The following is an 18609-nucleotide window of genomic DNA, read 5'->3' on the forward strand; positions in this document are numbered from 1 at the left end:
ACTGGAGCAAGGCGGCGTCCGAATGCGTGTTTGAAAAGAGTCGTCGATAGAAGACGCGTGCAATACTGTTTTTTTTTCTTTTTGTTTCCTACGCGAATGTTTTTGCTATTCTTGTTAACTCTATAGTATCCGTGGGATCAATCCGTGATACTTAGAGCCCCCCAATGTTTAAAGTTACTTCATTTTAGCATGGTGTCCACTTTAAGAAAGAAAAGAAAACAATAACAGTACAACTCTCCAAAGACACAAAGAACGGTGGAGGATTCTAATACAGCCTGCACTTCATTTTGCGGCAATAAGCTACGGGCAGAAACCTAGGCTTGGGCAGAATGTCAGACCCTGAAGCATAGTGTCACGTGCTTCGGGGCGTCAGGAAAGGAAGAAGAGGCTGGAGAGAAGAAGAAGGAACGGAAGACGCAGTGGTGTTTGCCGGTGTTCCCTGCGTGACTCGCAGCGCTTTAGACTACCAATAAACACCCCCGTTACGTACTGAGTACGTAACAGTTGTGGTGGAGTTTACGGGGTAGATCAACACGGGTCCCCGTTGTCTTCGACGAAGCCGCCGGCTCGCTGGTTTGCCACCCCTACCATCTGACATAGCTCAAGACGGCGACGCTGACCGAACAACACCTGAGGTGAGCAACTGGCAGCACTACCGCGAGCCGCGCACGTTTGGTGGAAAATCTGACGAGGACGTCGACGAGTGGCTAACCAAATACGAGCGGGTGAGCCGGTACAATCGTTGGGACGCGACCGTGAAACCAGCGAACGTAGTGTTCTTCTTGAAAGGAACTGCCCTAGTTTGGTTTGATAATCATGAGAACTCACTTACCAGCTGGGATTGTTTCACAGAAGAGATAAAGGACTGCTTTGGCGATGGATCCGCGAAGAAGAAACGCGCAGAACAAACGTTGATGCAGCGGGCCCAGGTACCTGGCGAGACATGCACCGCATATATCGAGGATACTGTGAAATTGTGCAAGGTGGTAAACCCTCGGATGTCCGAGGAAGATAAAGTGGGGCACTTGCTTAAAGGTACCGCTGTAGATGTCTATAATTTTCTTATCAGCAAAGACAATTTCAACTCTGCAGCTGACTTCATCAGGCACTGCCGCACTTTCGAAACCTTGAAGTCGCGCCGTATCACTCCTAAATTTGGGCGACTGGCCAACGTCACATCTGTTGCGAGCGTTGATGTCAGTGCTCCGGAGACCATGGCTGATCTGATAGTCCGGATTGTGCGGGAAGAATTGTTGCGTGACAGACTCTGCGTGCCGGGACGAACACCAGTATGACGGTAATGCGCTGCAAGCAGAACCCGCGACCCCATCAACTTCCTGGACTCCGGCTTTAAATGCATCACGCTTTGGAGAGGGCAGACAGCATAACGATTTAAGCACTTCTCAGCCATGGATGGGCCGAAGAACCACCTACACATGCCAGATGGTTCCTCAGCAACGCCGTCCCGATTACTACCGCCAACCAGAACCAGTTTCCGCCCGCATTTACTCCGACCGGTGGCGCCAGCAACCCGTGTGTTATAGCTGTGGCATGACCGGACACATATCCCGGTATTGCCGTCGGCGGGGCCTGCTACCATAAGATCATCGACGGCTGCCCAACGTTTCCAATCATTTCGACACTGAATTTTATCCGGCACCGACTCTGGATACATACCGCCCGGCACAGATGCGAAACGGATCGCCTGCTTCGAACCGCAGCTTGACGCCGCCAACCCAAAGACAGCGACAATCACCGTTTCCTCGGCGCCGTTCTTCCCCTTCGGGAAACTATAGAAGACGCGGCCGATGGGGGAGAGGTCGCCGGAAAATTAACGATCCCAATACCTCTGCCTGCGCTTATGTTAAACAACAAACTCGAAGTATCCATTGACGGCATCCCCACCATGGCACTGACACTGGCGCAACAGTCTCTGTTATGAGTTTAGCATTCAAGAATCGATTAGGACATAAAGTGATGTTTAGCCTGAATCAAGCTGTGGTATTCCGTGGTGTTGGCGGTGAATCATTGGTGCCTTTGGGTGTGTGCTATGCGAAAGTTGTGTTTGGGGGCCAAGCATTTCGAACCGAATTCACAGTGTTGCCTCGTTTCACGCATGAAGTAATTCTAGGTATAGACTTTTTGCAACAGTGTGGTGCAACGTTAGACTGCCGTAGTGGACAGATCTCGCTTAATGCTGCGTTGATGTCGGCTCTTGTAGAAACCTCGTCGCTCGATTTAGGAGCGTTTTCTGTGTCTGAAGATACAGTTGTACCTGCGATGTCCGGAGAATTCATTCAGGTTATTTCATCTACGAATTTGTGCGAGAATTTCGACGCCGTAGTGTAACCTACAACGCTGGCCTGTGCAAAGAAGAGTGTCTTGGTGCCTCGTTGCATAGTTTCAGTCACCAGAGGCCACACCTTGCTGTGGACTGTAAACTATTCAGACGAGTCAGCCGTGTTGCCTCGTGGCATAAGGCTCACTCATTACGAGGAAGGTGTGTCGAATTACTTGGCGGCACTAAGTAACCATGCTCCTGAAGAGAAAACATCTCATTTTGCAGAGTCTCGAATCCAGGCAATGATAAACACAGCGTTGGGAGCACAGGAGCGCCGAATTTTGACAGACCTGCTCTCCAAGCATGTTTCGGTTTTCGACTTCGCCAGAGATCATCAGCCACCGATTCCAAATTCTCGCAGTCATCATTCGATTGATACTGGAATTTCTCGCCCGATCAGACAGAAGCCCTATCGTGTGTCTCCGGCCGAACGTCAGCTTATTGACGAACAAGTTCATGACATATTCCAACGTGGCGTTATCCAGGAATCTTCAAGTCCTTGGGCTGCTCCAGTTATTCTCGCTAAAAAGAAAGACAACACATGGCGTTTCTGTGTGGACTATCGTCGCCTTAACGCTGTCACCAAAAAAGATGTATATCCGCTTTCACGTATTGACGATGCAATCGACTGTCTTCATTCGGCGTCATACTTCTCCTCAGTAGTCTTGAGATCGGGGTACTGGCAGATACCGATGAACCCAAGCGACAAAGAAAAGACGGCATTTGTGACCCCCGATGGTCTCTATGCGTTCAACGTAATGCCCTTTGGGTTGTGCAATGCGCCTGCCACGTTCGAACGATTCATGGACACCATTCTGCGCGGACTCAAGTGGAAAATTTGTTTGTGCTATCTGGACGACGTTGTGATCTTCGGCAAGACCTTTCAGGAACACAATAGCCGTCTCGCCATCGTTCTTGATTGCATTGAGAGAGCAGGCCTCGTCCTCAACTCTAAGAAGTGCCACTTTGGCGAACGCCAAACAATTATTCTTGGTTACTTGGTCGATAAGGATGGTGTTCGGCCGGATCCTCAGAAGATTGCGGCTGTAACCAGCTTTACAGCACCGAAATCAGTGAAGCTGCTTCGGAGCTTTTTAAGACTGTGTTCCTATTTTCATCGTTTTGTGCCCAGATTCGCTGACATCGCATACCCGCTCACGTGCCTTTTGCACAAAGATGCACCGTTCAATTGGACTACTGACTGCCACTCTGCCTTCCGCCACCTCAAATTCCTTCTGACATCAGGACCTATCCTACGTCACTTCTGTCCTTCTGCCCCCATCGAAGTTCACACCGACGCTAGTGGCGTGGGCGTTGGTGCTGTGCTCATCCAGCGTCATGGCACCTATCACCACGTGATAGCTTATGCTAGTCGTTCGTTAAGCAAGGCGGAGCGCAGCTATACCGTTACTGAACAAGAGTGCCTCGCAGTGGTTTTTGCGGTGCAACGATTCCGTTCCTACCTATATGGCAATGTTCTTACCATCGTCACTGACCACCATTCGCTCTGTTGGCTTGTAAATCTTCGTGACCCTTGCGGCCGGCTCGCTCGATGGGTGCGGTTGCAAGAGTTTAACTTCACTGTGGCATAAAAAAGCGGCCGCTAACATGCTGACGCTGACTGTCTGTCACGCTTGCCGCTTTGATCAACTGGTAGTGATGATGACAACTTTGATGACTACCTGGCGCCTATCTCGGCAACGTTTCCTGTCCCTCAACTGTTCCAGACAGAACAACGCAACGATCAGACTTTGGCACCGCTCTTCTCTGCCGCTTATGATTCAAGAGATGCGCGTTTCTGCGTTCGTGCCGGCCTACTCTACAAGAAGAATTTCAACCCCGGAGGTGTAAGCTTTCTCCTCGTCGTGCCGGAAAACCTCCGCATTCCCGTTCTTGAAATGATGCACGACAATACCTCGTCGGGCCACTTGGGTGCCGCCCGGACCCTTCATCGCACACAGGAACGCTTTTACTGGCCAAAAATGCGTCAAGTCATTCAGCGCTATGTAGCCAGTTGCGTCAAGTGCCAGCAGTACAAGCTCCCTACTTCCCGTCTACCTGGACGGCTACACCTTATTGCGCCTCCGACCACACCCTTTGAGCAGGTGGGCATCGACCTCTTGGGTCCTTTTCCGCGATCTTCTAACGGTAACCGGTGGATAGTGGTATGTGTTGACCATCTCACTCGATATTCAGAAACAGCCGCAATACCCTCAGCCACTGCTTACGAAGTATCCCTTTTTCTTCTACGATTTCTCGTCCTGCGCCATGGCCCTCCTAGAGTTCTGATCAGTGACCGTGGGCGCCAATTTACTGCTGAAGTTATCGAAGAACTCCTTCGTCTATGCACCTGCGATTACCGTCATACAACGCCGTATCACCCGCAATCGAATGGACTTGTTGAACGGACCAACCGCACTCTGACCACTATGTTGGCGATGTACGTGGACTCTGATCACAAGAACTGGGATGAAATCCTCCCTTTTATTACATTCGCGTATAACACTGCACATCATGAGACGACTGGGTACAGTCCGTTTTACCTCCTGTATGCTCGAGTTCCCCGCAGTTGTCTTGATACCATCCTTCCTTTCTCCCTCCACAACGAGCCTTCTATCGCCACTACTTTATGTCGAGCCGAAGATGCCCGCCTCCGCATCCTAGACTCACAGGAACGTTCGAAGGAGCGTTATGACAACCGACGCCCACATGTCTCTTATGTGCCCGGTGATTTAGTGTTGCTGTGGACGCCGCTGCGCAAGCGTGGTTTAGCCCAGAAGCTGCTGTTTCGTTATAGCGGCCCTTTTGTCGTTTTGGAGCGGAATTTCACGCCGCACCGAAAGTGGCCGATGCTCACGCCGGACCCAGGTGGTGCATGTGGCTCGGCTAAAAAGGTTCCATCCCCGGCACCTTCCTTAAACTGCTTGTCCTGGGGCTTCGTCTGCGAGGGGGGAAGTGTGACGTGCTTCGGGGCATCAGGAAAGGAAGAGGCTGGAGAGAAGAAGAAACGGAAGACACAGTGGTGTGTGCTGGTGTTCCTTGCGTGACTCGCAGCGCTTTAGATTACCAATAAACACCCCCGTTACGTACTGAGTACGTAACAATATAATGATTTTTGCAACTGGTTTAAGAAAGCTCTGTCCTGCCATACATAGTAGGTTCAATCTACGATCCTGTTTGTTAGTATGATGGCTCACTGAACTTGTTTTATGATAAATATAGAATATGTCCTACCACTAAAGTTACTTTCTGCGAAATACAGAAGCTGATCCATTACGGATTCTGATTGACATTCAACGATGTATTGTGACTTCCGTGGATGTTCTTTAATTTGTACATGCCATGATCTTCCTCTTTCATTTGTACATACCATCATCATAGTCCCGCGGCGCCGGCTCCGGCACGCGCCTGGGTTTTGTCATCGGATTAAAACGCTAGACAAGGCATCGCTGGCCTTGCCGTCACGACCGTGCCGTCTCAACATAGCCTTCTTTCACAAGTGGTGGAGGTCGAGTTCGATCCCCTTGCTGCCTCTCACTGGAGCTACGTTCCGGTCGTCGTTTGGCAACTACCACCATAATCATGTCCACCGAGAGCAATCCCGACCCGGCCGGACCCTCTACCTCAGCTGCACCGACGCCTCCGACTCTGCCCACACGTCAACGCGACCCACCGCTGTTCGCTGGTCGTCGTGACGAAGACGTGGACGACTGGCTCGACACATATGAACGCTGCAGTGCCTATAACCGGTGGGACGATGCTTTAAAATTTCTCAACGTTTCGTTCTATCTAATTGAGGTCGCCAGAAACTGGTTCATTAATCGCGAACCCCACACTACTAACTGGACCACTTTCAAACAGCAATTCCGACAATACTTCGCCGACCCGGCAGTTCGGTCTGAGATCGCGAGAAACAAGCTCGCTTCCCCCATTCAAGGTCCCGACGAATCATATGCGTCTTACATAGAGGCTGTTCTTGCACTTTGTCGGCGCATTAGTCCCACCATGACGGAACCTGAACGTGTGCACCACGTCTTAAAAGGGATCAATGCTATGGCATATCACACCTTAGTTGCCCAGAATCCTTCAAGTGTCGATTCAATTATTACGACCTGTCAACGCCTCGACCAGCTGCAGTCCTCTCGACTACAGCCCGGCTTCGCAACTGCTCCGACCTCTGCTGACTTTGATCTGCGGGCATTGATTCGAGCAATCATCCGCGAGAAGCTTCAAGCCCTCAATCCTTTCTGTCGACATGGGTGCGATCATTCTTCCGCACCTCCTAATGACGCCGTTCTCCGCAACATGATTAAAGAAGAGTTAGCTACCATCAGCCGCCCTTTGACATCCGAACCTTCTGCAATCCGCCCAGCGCCGACCTACGCGCACGTCGCTGCATCCCCCCCTTCTTTGGATCCCCCACCCCGACCGGCACCAACATACAATCACATCAATGCAATGGCGATGGCTCAACCGACACAACCCAATTACGCACCTTGGCGTCCCCCCCGACCAGTCTGCTATTACTGTGGAATTAGAGGACATATATCCCGCTTCTGTCGTCGCCGCCTTCAGAACGAGCGCCGTGGTTACGACACCTTCGAATGCGACATGCCTTCAACCTCATATTATCAACGCCGGTCTATTCCAAGCCCACCTCGACGATCCTCCCCACCTCCAGTATCTTCCTCTGAGCCTCGTGGGAACCATGTATCCCGACGCCGGTCCACATCCCCATACCGCCGCTCAGTTTCCCCTCTCCGCCCCGCAACCGGTCTCCCTGTCCGCCATCCGGAAAACTAAGTGTTGCAGTTTCCGGAGGTCAAACTGCACGCTGCGAACTTACTAAAAGTCCTCCTGATCGCCCGTATAACGTTATTGGTGTTATCGCTGAAGATATACCGGTTGAAGCTTTGATTGATACAGGGGCTGCAATTTCTGTCATTCACGCTGATTTGTGCTACCGTTTGCGAAAAGTGACAACCCCATATGATGGGCCTCAACTCCGTGGAGCCAATAACGTCCCTTTGCGCCCTTCAGCGAAGTGCACCGTACGAGTTGTTATCGACGGCATCCGCCATCATGTGCAGTTTGCTGTGCTCTCACCTTGTGCGCATCTCATGATTTTCGGATGGGATTTTTTGTCAACCGCTTCAGCGTTAATTTCTTGTGGTGACCGAGTTATCCATATGACAGACAGCGATTTTTCATCTGACTTTTCTGAACGACATCATCCCCTCGTTGCCGCCGCTGATACTGTTTTGCCTCCTCAGTGCGAAAAACTACTTACTGTTGTTTCTGAACACATCACTGACGGGGACGTCCTCATAGCACCATCATATAGTCATCTTGCACGCGGCATCGCCTTCCCGTCAAGTCTTGTCCGGTTCCACAACGGCTCAGCGACAGTAGTGGCCACTAACACTTCCCGTGAATCCCTCGTGCTCCCAAAAGGAACTTCTCTGAATTGTATGGTGGATGTTCAACCTTTTTCCCTGATGGTGCTCACCGCCCCTCCGCCTCAGCAACGTGTTTCGTCAGACGTCTCTCTTTCTGTTCTCGCAAAGACTATTAATCCTAAACTCACGCCGAACCAACGCCAAGAACTGCTGACATTGCTTCGACACCACCAAGCCATTTTTGATGCCACTTCCACACCACTGGGACGGACTAGTGTTGCGCACCATCGCATCATTACTGAAGGTAACTCTATCGTTCGACGACGGCCTTATCGGGTTTCCCTCTCTGAACGAAAAGTAATTGAAGAAAATGTAAATGACATGCTTCATCGCAATATAATTCGTCCTTCAACAAGCCCATGGTCCTCCCCAGTAGTGCTAGTTAAAAAAAAGGACGGCTCGGTACGCTTTTGTGTTGATTACCGCGCACTCAACAAAATTACCCGCAAAGATGTATATCCGATGCCGCGAATTGATGACGCCCTTGACTCCCTCCAAGGCTCCGAATATTTCTCGACCTTGGACCTTCGCTCAGGGTATTGGCAAATACCTATGCACGAGGACGACAAAGAAAAAACCGCTTTCGCAACACCCGATGGCCTTTACGAATTTAATGTTATGCCTTTCGGACTTTGTAACGCACCAGCCACATTTGAAAGAATGATCGACACTGTACTTCGTGGCCTCAAATGGAGAACCTGTTTGTGTTACTTGGACGACATTGTCATCTTTTCGGCAACCTTTAATGACCATCTCACGCGCCTGAATGAAGTCCTCACCTGTCTCGCTTCGGCAGGCCTTCAGCTCAACACCAAGAAGCGCCACTTTGCACAGAAGGAAATTAGAATATTGGGACATCTGGTCAGCCATGACGGCATTCGCCCAGATCCTGAAAAAATAATCGCGGTCTTGAACTTTGCTCGTCCACAACGGATTACAGATTTGCGCAGTTTCCTCGGCCTCGCGTCCTACTTCCGGCGTTTTATAAGGCATTTTGCAACTATAGCTGCACCACTTCATGAGCTACTTAAAGCACGCAGCCCTTTCGTGTGGACTGAGCAGTGCGAAACTGCTTTTAATGACCTCAAGCACGCCCTCACATCAGATCCTGTTCTTGCCCACTTTAGTGACAGCGCTCCAACTATCCTGCACACCGATGCCAGTGGTCACGGTCTTGGCGCTGTACTTCTGCAGCGTGATGCAACATCGCGTGAGAAAGTGATTGCCTTTGCCAGTCGGACTCTCACTCCAGCTGAGAAAAACTACACCATTACCGAGCAGGAGTGTCTTGCTGTCGTCTGGGCTGTCCAAAAATTTCGCCCTTACCTATACGGTCGGCACTTCACAGTTGTGACCGACCACCATGCTCTTTGCTGGTTGTCTTCACTCAAAAACTTGACAGGCCGACTTGGTCGCTGGATTCTACGCCTGCAAGAATACCATTTCGACATCACTTATAAATCTGGTCGCCAACACCAAGACGCCGACGCTCTCTCTCGCTGTCCCCTTTCGGAATCCGCTTGCTGCTTTTCTTCACAATTCATTTCCACCTCTGACCAGAGCCAACCATCTCTTTGCCCGACGTATATCACAACCGTTTGTTTTGACGACTCTGAGAACAAGCACGCTTTCCGCTCACAGCAATTAGCCGATGCCTACTGCCGTCCTATCATCGACCGCCTTATCGGCGCTTCGGACCCGCCCAATGCTAGGCTTCGCCGACAGCTGAGCAATTTCAAGCTCGAAGATGGCATCCTACTCCGCTACGTGTATTGCCCTGATGGAACTCGCTGGATCCCAGTCGCGCCGCGTGTGCTTCGCCCACGTATACTGGCGGCTCTCCACGATGACGCTACTGCAGGTCACCTTGGTTTTGACAAAACCTACGACCGCGTGAGAAAACGATTCTTTTGGCCTGGCTTATCTTCCACCGTTGCCAAATACGTCGCATCCTGCCCTCTGTGCCAACGTCGCAAACGGCTGACTTCTTCGCCCGCTGGCCTTCTACAACCTCTTCCTTGTCCCACCACGCCATTCGACGTAGTCGGCATCGACTTATATGGTCCCCTACCTCTCTCCTATGGGGGTAACCATTGGATTATAACAGCTGTCGACCACCTCACACGTTACGCTGAGACAGCACCTGTACCGACTGGTTCCGCTGAAGAAGTAGCAAATTTCTTTTTGCGATCAATTGTATTACGACATGGCGCTCCTCGGGTGCTCCTAAGTGACCGCGGTACAGCCTTCTTATCGAAAGTCGTTGCCGAAGTTCTTCACGCCTCATCCACCCTTCATAAGACAACCTCAAGCTACCATCCCCAGACTAACGGTCTGACTGTGCGATTTCAGCGCACCTTGTCGGACATGATATCAATGTACATCACACCAGATCATCGAAATTGGGACACTATTCTACCATTCGTTACATTCGCCTATAATACAGCAGTACAGCGAACTACCGGTTACTCTCCATTTTTCCTTGTTTATGGCCGTCCTCCCACTACAATTTTCGACGCTTCCTTCTTCTCTACGCCCGACTACTCCACATCAGTACCTACCCAGTTCTTATCTCGTGTGGCCAGATGCCGTCATCTTGCCCGACTCAACACGGCAGCGTGCCAGAAAGTCCGCAAGACTCGCTATGATTCTACACATCGAGTGGTCTCTTTTCGTCCTGGTGACGAAGTACTGCTTTACACACCATTGCGCACCTCTGGCCTTAGTGACAAATTCCACCACCGCTACGTAGGTCCCTATGAGATCATAAGCCAAACTTCCCCAGTGAACTACAAAGTGACGCCTGTTGATCCCCCAGCTGATCGACGCCACCGTGGAACTGAAATTGTTCATGTGTCTCGCCTGAAACCGTTTGTGCGCCGCGATGCATCACTTAGTTAGGAGCGGCCAGGCTGGCCGCTTCCGACCCCCCGGGCAGATTGTGTGAGCCTTCCGTGGATGTTCTTTAATTTGTACATGCCATGATCTTCCTCTTTCATTTGTACATACCATCATCATCGTCCCGCGGCGCCGGCTCCGGCACGCGCCTGGGTTTTGTCATCGGATTAAAACGCTAGACAAGGCATCGCTGGCCTTGCCGTCACGACCGTGCCGTCTCAACATAGCCTTCTTTCACAGTATTTGCATTATTAGTGGAGCCTTCTTGCCATCATGGAGTTTTTAGGGCATATTTTCACTGTGTTGTTGCGAAGCTTGAGAAGTGTGCACTGTTAATGTTAAAAACTGTCCATGCACTTTTATATAACATGAACGAGCACGCAACTGCATGCTGCTCTTATATTTCCCTTTGCAGAATCTGGCCAATAGTTGATTACAAGTGAGATCAAAAATGCATAACGAAATTGTTACATCATGTTCTTATCATGGGTGCCTAAAACTACTTAAAAACATGGGTCAGCACGAACAGTATACATTAATTCTTCGTGAACATTGAAAACTGACAACAAAAAGCATATAGAAACAATAGTACAGAAAGTCTATTGGGTAGAACACAATGAAAATTCTGTTGGCCCTGTAAAGATTGCACTCAGCTGGGGTTGAATGTCTATCGATTCAAAAGGTGGTAAATAGTCCGAATATAGAGTTTCAAAACCCATTTTTGTAAGGGGTGGGCAAGGTAACGGTTGCAGCTCGCCAGCAGAACGATGAGGAGGAGACTTCCGACGTTGACAGGCGAGGCATGTGCGAACATATTTGAGGACGAAGTTGTACATGCTCCTCCAGTAGTATCGTAAGCGTGACCGATGGTCCCGCATGGCCGCATTGGGGGTCAGCGTGGAAGCAGTCGCAGACTTGCGAGCGTAGGTGGCGGGGAATGACCAGCAACCATTTGCGACCATCAGCACTAGTTCTGGCGATAAAGAAGGTTGTCACGAATTGCGAAATGTAATGCTTTTCGGCGAAGCCCACGCGATGAAGAAGCAGCCGATGAATCGGAGAGGAGATCGATAAGAGAAGCGACCCAGGGGTCTCTCTGCTGCTCAGAAGGCATGTCACTGATGTGAAGTAACGTTGGCGAGGCGTCCGAGGTGGAAAGGCTGGCGACGTCAGCTGGTAGGGGGCAGCGAGAAAGTGCATCAGCGTCTTGATGCTTGTGGCCAGAGTGGTAGACTACGTTGACATCAAATTCCTGTAGACAAAGAGCCCACCTGGCCAGATGGCCGGATGGGTCTCTCAAGGAGGAAATTTGAGAGCACAGAACATGATGGTCCGTCACAACTTCAAAAGGGCGGTCATAGAGGTAAGGGTGGAATTTGGTCTGAACCCAAACTATCGCCAAACACTCTTTTTCTGTTACCGAGTAATTTGACTCCGCCTTCGTGAGCGTTCGGCTTGCATAGGCGATGACGTAATCAGCAAATCCAGATTTCCGCTGAGCGGGTACAGCGCCGAGACCGACACCATTGGCGTCGTTGTGAACTTCAGTAGGGGCCGTCGAGTCAAAGTGACGCAGGACGGGCGGTGTTATAAAGATATGGCGCAATGTATTGAAGGCGTCGTCGCATGACGGTGACCATGCAGAGCGAAAGTCGGAACTGCTCGACAAAAGCTACGCCAAAGGGGCAGCATGGAGGCGAAATTTCGCATGAACTGAAAAAAGTAGGAGCACAATCCCAGGAAGCGGTGCAGGTCTTTGATGGATCTCGGCTTGGGAAAGGCAGTGATAGAACTAAGTTTGGCCGGATCTGGAGAAATCCCTTTGTAGGGCCGCGCTCGAGGATAATCACTTGCAGGTGCACGTCTCTGCATGCCGCCGATACCCGCCTGTTTGCTTCTTGTATTGTCGACGCGATCCCCCTTCTACAAGCGTGCCGCGTGTGGGGAAAGCCGATCGGACCGTCGGTGCCGGATTTGCAGGACCGTTTTAGCCCCAAGGTAAATCATGGGGAGAGGCGCATCGGTACGTGCTGCCGTACCCTTCGTACTGGCCGGTAACGGGCACCCAAATGACCCTTATGCCTTTTTTTTACACCGCGAATTTGAGCAGTGCGAAAGGCAGTCTCGTTTATCTTGTCCACAGATTCGACAAAGAGCGCTCGAAGAAGCACTCAGGATTTGACTCGGGCATTTTTCGCAGAGCGGGCAAGCCAGAAGCTCCCCTTTAATCCGGCTGGTTGATCTTTCCCTTTCGATGCCGTTGCTCGTAGTGGTAAACACGGGTGGCGCAGGGCAATGCACTGTGGAAAGGATTTAGCCAGCAGCTGCTGCGAGGATGAGACTGAGGTGTGCGGGAGACAAGTGGGAAGAAAGTCTCCCGACAGGAGAGGGTTCGACACCCTCACCGGAAAAAGAGTTTCGCCGTGCTCTTTGTTTGTTGGGATTTGTATTGCTAGTGGGGCCCTGGGTTCGAGGCTAAGGCCAACCCACGGGCCGTGCCCATCCAGCATATTTCCTTATTGGACAGTTGATGTGTGGGGCTGGCCTCTGGAAATGGCCGCCCCTATATCTTTGTTTTGTGAATCTGTAAAACGGGACGTGATCCAAGAGAGTTCAGTCCAGTCTGAGCTGAGGCTCCATGCGTAAGCATGTATCGCGGCTGTTCTGTTTAGGCTCTAACCAGTTAGGTCGAAGAGTAAAGTAGCGCAGAGTGTTCTTTTATGTAAATTTATTTCAATATCCAGTTTTACTCTCTGTACATATATATGTGTCATGCTGTAAACATATGCTCTACCATCATCAGCTTCAAGTTCGCCTCCTGGTCTTCTCCTCGCCGAACTACATAACAGGAAGGGTTTAAAGAACCTTCCGAAAAGGAACGAACAACGTAAATTCTACTGGTGCAGCTCGACAGGGTTCGGCACATCTCATCTACAAAGTCAAGCATCGCATCGGCAACCACAGACCATTCGACACGGAGCAGCGAGGAACCGTCAAGGGACGACTACATCGGCTGCCACCGACGCTGTTGCAGCGGACACATCATCCAGACTCTGAGCGGCAGACAGCAAAAGATCTGCGCCTGGTAAGCGGGATTTCTTGCGTTTGTTGAAGTTGGCATGGTGGTTTGTTTGCGATGCTTATGGTTGAGACGAGGAGAATGCTAGCCGCTAAAGATAGCGAATCTATTCCTGAGAGTGAATCGAGGTCGAATCCTCAACAGGAGCAGTAATCGCTAGAGGGCGGAGTAGAAATACCTATTGATCAGAGTGAGGTAGCGGCTATGGAGGGTGATTACAATGTGGAGAGCAGGTTACAGGCCGGCGACCAGAGACCGACATTGTCACTAGACGCGACAGGAGCCGAGACAGAGAGGATTGCTATTCGCCGTATGGAGCTAAAGATGGAAATGGAGCTACGAATGCGTGACATTGAATCTCGGGAGCGCCTAGCCTTATAGCAGGTGGAGCTTGGGCGGTCGAGTGGTCGACTGTCACCGCTTGAGTCGGGACGGAGCGTTGATCGGCGCTTGTGTCTCGTCTCTTGTCCTTAGTGGTCGTGTGTGTTTGCGCTCTTTCAAAGTTTTCCAAAATCGAAGTATAGGCTCAGATTCAACAACACAGAGTGTGAAAGTCCTGAAGGGCTACAAAATGCCATGCGATGCTGATGTGCGCTTTGGTTTGATGAGGTGGAGAAGTTGTTCGCCACTTTCAGTGTGCTGCACAGTAACAGAGTGCATTTAATTATGCCAACACTGACAGAGCGAGCCCGGTACTTGCTTTGTAACCTCGACGGAGCCGAATGCACGGACTATGAGGCTGTGAAAGCAGCGGTTCTAACTGAGATAAACCTCACCCCGACTGAGCACCTGGAAAGATTTGAAAAAGCAGCAAAAAGGAAGGAGGAGACATGGGCTAAGTTTGCGTCAGGCGTGAAAACGTATTTAGCATACTACATCCAGGCTAGAGAGGTGGACTCAGTAGGGGCGCTGACTGACCTAATGTTGTCTGATCGCATTAAGACAGGTCTCAGCTCGGAGGGCATCGAATATGTGTTCCTGCGCGAACGAGAGAGTTGGCTGAAGCCTAAAGAGCTATCAAAGGCTCTACAGATCTTTGAGCAAGCAAACGGTAGAGGCCGATCTACAAAGCAGCTTGCGGTGGCAGTGCAGCAAATGGGCCAAAAACAGATAAATTCCGAAAAGCCCATAGAAAAGTGCCATATATGCCATGGGTAGGGGCACATTGCCAGGAATTGCCCGCAAGCAACAGAAAATTAACCGCGCCTGAAACAAGGAAATGGGCACCAAAAGAAGGCGCAGAAGGTCGCGTGGGTACATGAGACGGAATCAAAGGAACTAGTATTAAACCAAAGTACGGGTTTAACTGCTAAAGTTAAAGAACCGATGCAAAGGTCGAGGGCAGCCACATCGAAGCTCCGCTTTGTAGATCTTGTGTGCGGAGATGTTTGCACAGAGACAGTGCTTGATACTGGTAGTGAAATAACAGTAATACGAGAAAGTATACTACCGCAGGCGCTGACAGAATCATCTGGGGCAGTGAAACTAGTGTCAGCTTTCGGCAGCTCCATTCAGGTGAAGTTGGCGACGATCCCTGTAAAAATATCTAAGCCGGGAACAGTCGCAGAAGATCAAAAGATAGGCATAGTGTGTGCCCTCACCAATTAGCTGACCGAAGGTGTGAACTGTTTGCTTTCGTTAGAGAACTGGCAGCTGCTTAAAGATCGCAGTGATTCTGAACACACAAGTATGGGTGCAGTAAAGTTTCCGACAAGGAAATAGCAGACGCAGAAAATCGGCACTATGAGGCACTGAAATGCGAGGTGAACACGGCAATGAATGCTGAAGATTCACAAGAAGAAGCAGAGTCAGGCGAGAAAGAAGAGGCAGTTTCGCTTTCTAGCCAGCGGGAAATGTTTCGAGCAGCACAGCTCGCTGATGAGAACTTGAGAAAGGCATGGGAGGACTCTAAGCACGGAAAGGCGGGTATGTTCGTTAGTGAGGGTATGCTTCACCATTGGGCCTCATTGGGCCTCAATAGCAGGTACTAAAGTACGACAGCTGGTGCTTCCCCGAAAAAAACGAAAGGAAGTTCTGTCCTTGGCGCATGAATCGCTTTGGGGTGAACACCTGGGTCCAAGAAAGACCAAAGCCCGCATAAAGTACAACTTCTATTGGCCTGACATGGAAAGAAAAATTTCATAGTACTGCCAGTCTTGCCATGGGTGCCAGATCCGCTCAGACCGACGTCAAACTGACAATATACCCATCACGCCATTGACAAGGCCTGAACACGCCTTTCAGGTTGTTAATGTAGATGTCATAGGGCCTCTTGATACGCCATCTGGTAGGGGTCACAAAATGCTTGGTGCCTTGTTGACTTTTGCACGAGATGGCCGGAAGTCGTATGTCTTCGTTCCTTAATGGCAAGGGCTACCTGTGATGCTCTGTCAGAAATCTTCAGTCGAACAGGGGTCCCACAGACTATCTATTCGGATCAGGGGACAAATTTCAAGGCACAACTCACTCAGCTGATGCTAGAGAAATTAGGTTGTTCCCCTAGGTTTTCCACTCCGGAACACCCTGAAAGCAACGGGGCCGTGGAAAGATGGAATCGGGTAAAAGAACATGCTCTTTCATGTAATAGAAAGAGACCCTAAAAATTGGGATAAGCTGATCCCATTTGGGCTTACCGCGAAGTGCCCCACGGCACTACCGGGGTAGCACCCTTTCGGCTTTTGTACGGCAGGAATCCGACAGGTCCACTTACAATTTTTCGCCTTACGTGGGCAGAAGTCAGTGTACCAGCGACGCTTAGGGTGGAACCTGCGAGGTACGTACTTGACACAGCTACGGGAGAAGTTTGAGCTAGCGGCCAGTCTGACAGGACTCACAAGCACGGCGTGACAGGCTAGCTACGCAGAAGCATACAATAGAAGGACGCGAAATAAAGTCTTACGTGGGGGATCAGGTGCTCGTTTTCGACACAGACCGCACCACTAAGATGGCTCCGAAGTGGCTCGGTCCTTTCACAGTAATTGGTTGTGAGAGGCAACAATCGTACAGAGTAGAAACGGAACAGGGAAAAAGATCTGTGGTCCACGCCAACCGAATGAGGCAGTACTATGCAATAGTAAGCCAGGTTGGTGTAGTGTTTGATGACGATCATGAGTTTGGAGAAGTAGAGTGTGCACCACAAGTCGAACCCCCTCTAAAAGATGAGGAGTTAATACCGGTATAGAAATTAGCCCACCTCAGTGAGAAGGAGCAGATGAAATACGGCGGTTGTTCCGAAAACACCGTGCACTCTTCGATGGCAGGCCGGGATTGGCGAAAGTAGAAAGGCACCGAATTGAGCTGGAAGAAGGGTTTAAACCGAAGAAAGCTTTTCCTTACCGAGTGCCTGAACTGCTCAAGAAAGAAGTAAGCCGCCAAGTGGATGAGCTACTTGATTTAGGATTAATCTATTCTGTAGAGAGTGAATTTGCGCATCCGGTTGTGTGCGTGGGGAAGAAAGACGGGTCAGTGCGAATGTGTATTGACTACCGAACTTTGAATGCAGGAACCCGTGCAGACGTGTTTCCAATGACTAACTCCCAGAAGCTAATTTTTTAGAGTCGGTCGCGCGCAGTTCATCACTTTGATCGATCTGAGGCGTGGCCACTGGCAGGTACTGATGGACCCGCAGAGCTGGGCACTAACCGCGTTTGTAATGATGGTCAATATGCATGGAAGATGATGCCCTTTGGGCTAGAGAACTCGGCAGCGACCTTTCAAAGAATGATTAATGCGCTCCACGCTAAGCACCAAGACTACGCTATGGCATATCTAGATGATATAGCTATTTTCTCGCAAACCTGGCAAGAACACTTAGAGCACGTCGATACCATTTTTGGTTGCTTAGAAAGTAGGACTAAAGGCTAGCCCTGAGAAAAGTCAAGTGGGACAGTCTCACATTCGCTATTTAGGGCACTTAGTGGGCTCAGGGATACATGAACCTGACCCCGAGAAAGTATCCGCAATAGAAGGCCTAGTGCAGCCTAGAACAAAGAAAGAGCTGCGAAGTTTGCTGGGACTATAAGGATATTACAGGGACTATGTATCTGGGTATGCTGAATAGCTAGCCCACTAACGGCGCTGACAAAGCAAGGAGTACCAAACTTAATACCGTGGCCGCAAGATGCGCAACGCGCGTTAGAACAGCTGAAGGACTCGCTTTGCAGAGCAGTGGCGTTGAGCACTCCGCAACCTCATGAGCCATATTGGCTGTTCACTGACGCATCAGCGACGGCTGCCGGGGCTTGCTTGGCACAGATGACCCAAAATGGTGATGAGAGGCCTATAGCATTCGCAAGCCATCGCTTCGATGTGACCCAGGCGAGATGGTCGACCATATAGTATGAAGCGTTTGCTATTATTTGGGCTCTAAAGAAGTTCGACTACTGGCTCTTTGGCGCTGAGGTCAATGTTGTTTCTGACCACAATCCGCTGTCATACCTCACGACGTGCACTCCACACGGGGCGAAATTGGCTAGGTGGGCGCTTCCGCTCCAGCGTTATAACATAACGGTTAGACATCGAAAAGGTATCAAGAAAGGAAATGCGGATGCGCTATCCAGGCTCCCCAATCTGTCATGGGAGTTAGGAACTAGCGATACCACCATGTCAACCTAGACAAGCGTGAACGTTCCTACTCAGCCGGCGCTGTGTGCGGCGAACTGTGTATGTGATATATCGGCGACTTGGAAGAGAGTTCTCGCTGATATTCAGCTGGGGTCGTCAGTGTTGTACGTGTGCGCAAACTTATGAGCCGCGATGAACAATATGACTTCGTGTGTACGCCTGTGTACATGAATGTGGTCTCCCTGCAGTGATATTGCTGACTGCCTAGC

The 18609-nt window shown here is 50.4% G+C and overlaps 1 pseudogene; it reads left to right on the forward strand.

Annotated features, from left to right (window-relative positions):
* The first annotated feature begins 13981 nt into the window (after nt 1-13981).
* LOC146182831 (uncharacterized) lies at nt 13982-18391 on the forward strand (annotated as a pseudogene).
* Nucleotides 18392-18609: the final 218 nt, after the last annotated feature.

This window comes from Amblyomma maculatum, chromosome 7 (assembly GCF_055883805.1).
Source record: "Amblyomma maculatum isolate TAMU_Amacu chromosome 7, ASM5588380v1, whole genome shotgun sequence".
In the NCBI taxonomy this organism is placed as follows: Eukaryota; Metazoa; Arthropoda; class Arachnida; order Ixodida; family Ixodidae; genus Amblyomma; species Amblyomma maculatum.